General features: G+C 41.5%; 1 protein-coding gene across 4 annotated transcripts in view; it reads left to right on the forward strand.

The window, feature by feature from the left end:
* Positions 1 to 4,534, forward strand: part of TMEM108 (transmembrane protein 108) — a 331,954-nt gene that overhangs the window by 73,567 nt on the left and 253,853 nt on the right. For 2 of the 4 annotated variants that reach the window (XM_019508861.1, XM_019508864.1), the window contains exon 1: positions 133 to 241. The exons of the other annotated variants lie outside the window; for them this stretch is intronic. The gene's annotated coding sequence lies outside the window, so the exon portion shown is untranslated. Of the gene's footprint in view, positions 1 to 132; positions 242 to 4,534 lie in introns of those variants that run through there. 4 annotated transcript variants of the gene reach the window in all.

Genomic DNA, 4,534 nt, shown 5'->3' on the forward strand with positions numbered 1-4,534 from the left:
TCCCCACACACTCACAAATGTACTTCTAAACAATTCAGCAGTGCTTGCCAGGAATCTAAAATCTCTACAGAACAAACTTTGTCTCTGTGAGCTGACTAAGCAAAGCTCCCCAAGTAAGCTCACATTCATTGGTTAAGTTTGAAAGGCAGGGAATAGCGTTTCTTTTAGTGGTGCTGGCTAGAAGCAGAGAAGAGCCTTCCTCTGATGAACTGTTTGTCCTCAACATAATGCATTGCTTCAGGTATGTGCATTTGGTTCTGCCTTTGTTTTGTAGAGTTCTCATTGCTCTTATACTTTTTGAATCATGACTTCTATAAAATTTGAGTAAGCTGCATGAGAGGATAGAGTGACAGAGAGGGACGTCATATTCTGGAGAGCCCCTGCTACTTACTGTCCATATTTTCTGTGGTATTAAAAATGAGCACAAAAAATGAAATCGCCCCATTACCAAAATATGAGTTAAAAACTGTGAGTGCCTAATTTTGTTTTCCATTACCTACCTGCCCCGTGGGGAGTGGTGCCCAATGCTTTCATTCTTTATATGGGAAGGGAGACATCAGTTACTGGTTCAGTGTTTTCTGTTTATGATGGTGCTGTAGTTACACAGCATGCTTGTAAAGAGAAGCTGTTTTAGCCCCTGATAAAAACTCAGAAGTTTAGTTAATATAAAGATTGTCTTTGTATACATCGACCTGAAAACATAGTAGTTTTCTCCTGGCTGTTCTACAGGAAGAACATTTAAGTATTAAAAACCATTAGATTTTTAACAGACAAAATATTTTTATTGTTGCTATCAACCTAAAGGACTTTTAAATTGATTATTTAAATACAAAACACCACACTTGGACAATTCTTAACCTCTGGTAATTGCTTTTCTAAATATAGTGTACTCTAGAGACAGATCAAAGACTGACACTTACAGTGACTTATAGCTAAAGGTTTGTACATAAATTCAACAATAACGATTGCAGAGTTGGTTCTAACCACGTACAATTGAAATTTTCTGCTTGTGCATAGTCTTTTTACCTGCTTCTGTCTGTGACAAAACTAGGAGAATAGGTATCAAATTTTCAGTGAATAGGAGCATTGGCTGTGCAAAAAATTCATTTTGTGCATTTTGTACATAGTTGGATGATTGCAATAACTATACATGCAGTTAAGACAGTTTTGTTGCGCAGGTGGACATTTGGGGCTAGATTCTATTTCACCTATTCAATGGACTTAGGTGCCTAAGTGCAATCCTGTTATACTCCCAGGCTTTGGAAAATAGTCAGTGAAAAAGTTGTGTAGGTCCTCTTCCTCTTCACTGCTTTCTTGTAACTCAAGCTTAAGGGGAAAATGAGGGTGTGCTACAAAATTGGATGTACCAGTGAATTTTTTAGAGTTTATCAGGCTGAAATGAAACCACCCTTAGGTGCTTAAATCCACTTAGACTCAATAAGTGAAAAAGGATCTGGCCCTTATATGTTAAAATGACCATTTTTTGTGTGAGGCTACAGTAACCAGATGTACATATGTATGCATGCAGGGGTGTATGTGTGTGTGTGTTTGCAGATCATTTCTTTTACGTATTGAACACTTGCCTCTAGAATTCTAGGCTGGAAGGGCAGGTACTACTAGCCTGGGATTAACGTACTAAATTTCCTGGCATTTTATTTCTGGGTGTGTAAAAGTTGGAAGTGTGCTGTTCTTTGTGTGTGGACACATTCAAATGAAACACATATGGCTTTTTTTTTCAGTTAGCTCAGTGTCTGCGCTCACTCGCCCCCAACATCAAGGCAGGCCTACATCATTTTTTTTCAGGAAAAAGGAAGAGGCTGCTAGGATAGGAGGGAAGCTGTTTAACCTAAGAAGTAGAGGGGTCCCCCACATATGTGGGTGGGTAAGTACGACATAGGGGTCTTTCTGTAGCTTATTAGGGACAGCTGGGAGTTTGAAGATGGGGAACAGGACATAGCAGAGAGACCCTAACAGTCCCAGTCAGCAAGACAGTCAGGTCCAAGTTTGGCCATTTCCCTCGTTGAGGATCTTTGTTTTAGCCCTGACTAGCACCAGAAATTGACCATGGTGTGTAACATCTGTCTCCTCCCAACACCTCTGTTTAATGCCAGAAAATACTGTCCTGTGAATACAGTTGATAAGTGGTGTCCAACCTTCTGGCTCCACAGTCTGGAATCTATGTGAGGTTGGTTTGTGGGCACAGTCTGGCCATGTGCTATCCACCAGCCCAATCCAGCATCATGCCACCCTACTCTGGTGCATTGCCTGCCTACTGGATCTGACTGCATGCCAACATGATCTCATGTGCAAGACCATATCATCCAGTAGACAGACTCTCCATAGGTCTAGAAATTGGGAAGCAGCAATTAATGCTGCCAACACTGCCCTGTTGCCAGATTTCTGGACCCCTGGGGAGCTCCACAGGCTGAATGGTATGGCTCTGTAGGCAATCTGGAGGTCAAGCACCCCTGCAGTAGATGGTAAGGACTTTCAAACATATATTCCAGACAAACTTTTCACCTCCTGGTCCAAGCCTCTTGTTTGTGGCGCCCCTGTGGGATAGATGTTGAGTATACAGTGTAAGTAACGCACTTGCCTCCTGCACATGTGAGACGCCTCTCTCCTCCAACCAGAGACAGTATACATAATCCCAGGGGAGTTCTGTGTAACGCCTCCGGATGGCAACCATGATGTGGGACGAGGAGGTGAAACTGGTGAAGGATTTCTGCACAAGCAGCCTCATTCTTTGGCAGGGAGAAGAGGCTTTCTTGAACTACATGACTTAAAAGGACAACCCAGACATTTTTTGCAGCCAGTCTTCCTAAAGGAATTTAAACAGTAAAGGAAAATTTTGTGCCTACTCAAAAAGCAGTAGAGGAATTTGAAAATCAGCGCTACGGATTTGAGTACAGCTCTTTTAGAGGCAAAATTTTTTCCATCATCATTTTTCTGTTCATGTTGTGATGAATCAGAAGGCAGTAATACAAACCAACTGGAATTTGGGCAATGTGTAGTCAGCAAAACCATTATAGATTTGTGGTTAACACCCTATCGACCATATATATTACAGCTGTTGGCAGTTTTATCCTTTAATCTGCCTGTAAACCCTTTATACTATCTTGTAAAATAGGTTTTCTCTAAATACATAAAATATGGGGAGGATTGAAAACTGCAGTGTCAGTCAGGCAAATATCCTCTGTTTTAGTTAATCAAAAATAATTTCTTAATATTAGGATTGTGTCAGCTATATGTCAAAATAATGGAGGTGTGGACTGGGTGAAGCTAATGTGTAAAAACAGGGTCTAGATTGGGCATAGCTGAGGTGATTTGGATACAATAAGAGCTGAGTAGAATCTTTACACAAAACATAAACTGAATCCAAGCAAAAGATTTCATAGGGCATGTACAACCATTACATTTAGATTGCACTGAATGAGCTTACATGAGTCTGCAGTACAGCCCTGTGGCTGGAAAAGGCCAGCTGCTCCCCACAGCCTTTGGGCTATGTTATTTTACTCCTCCAACCCTGACCAGGGTATTTTTACTCCTAGCCCTCCAACCAGCATACCTCTGGACCACGCACCAGACCCCTTCACCCTCCAGGACCTGCCAGCCCCTCTCTTCCTCCCCCTGACTGGCTTGCCTCCGGCTTCCCACACTTCCTCCTGGCGAGTAGCAAATGCTTGCATGCAATGCTCTTGACTCAGGTTTAGATGGCTTAAACTAAGCCATTTAAATATGAGCAGGATTCCATGAACTCTTGTTCACACCCGTAGGGTGCAAGAAAGTAGAGTTAATGATATTCTATCCCGTAATCAGGTTTCTGTTAGGAGTCAAAGCAGAGGTACAGAAACATTGAAATATAGACACCCTTCATATGGAATTTCAACTTATTCTCTGTAGGTGGAAGTATGACAAGGAAGCCCATTCTTTCAGGAATTTGAGCCTGATTTTCTAAACCAATGAGATCTGGATAAATGTGGATAATTTTGAACGTGAATTTCTTTAGAAAAAAACTATTTTTTCCCTGCAATCTTAAGGCCAAACATTAGTCCTAAGATGTGTTTAAACTGGACATCCTTAATATGTATGCAATTCCACAAATGTATTATAGGAAGTAGAACAATAAATATTTAATAGAGTCTTTATGATTGTGGATGTCCATAAATGTCAAAGATCATTTCCAGTTTAAATAGAAGATGTGGTTTGCAGAGATATTGCATACTGCAAGGCAGGAACAGCCACCACTATCATTTTGGTGGTGTTCTCTGTATCATGCGCTTGGGACATGCTGGGTACCTGCAATTCTGTCTGACTTTACTAGAAGCCACATGCATTCAGCAGCTCTAAGCATTATGACACACTCACGCGCGTACGTTCACCACTTTCACTCTTCACTCACTCCTACTGTTTTAATTACAATAGCATGGTCTCTGCTAGGGCTCTCATCTGCAGCTTGTAAGTGGCAGAGGAATAGGTGAAGTGCTGTTGAAAATATATATTGTGACAAGCAAGCGGGGGGGGGGGGGGGGGG

This window comes from Gavialis gangeticus, unplaced genomic scaffold (genome assembly GCF_001723915.1).
Source record: "Gavialis gangeticus isolate Ggan-Ray unplaced genomic scaffold, GavGan_comp1, whole genome shotgun sequence".
Taxonomy (NCBI): Eukaryota; Metazoa; Chordata; order Crocodylia; family Gavialidae; genus Gavialis; species Gavialis gangeticus.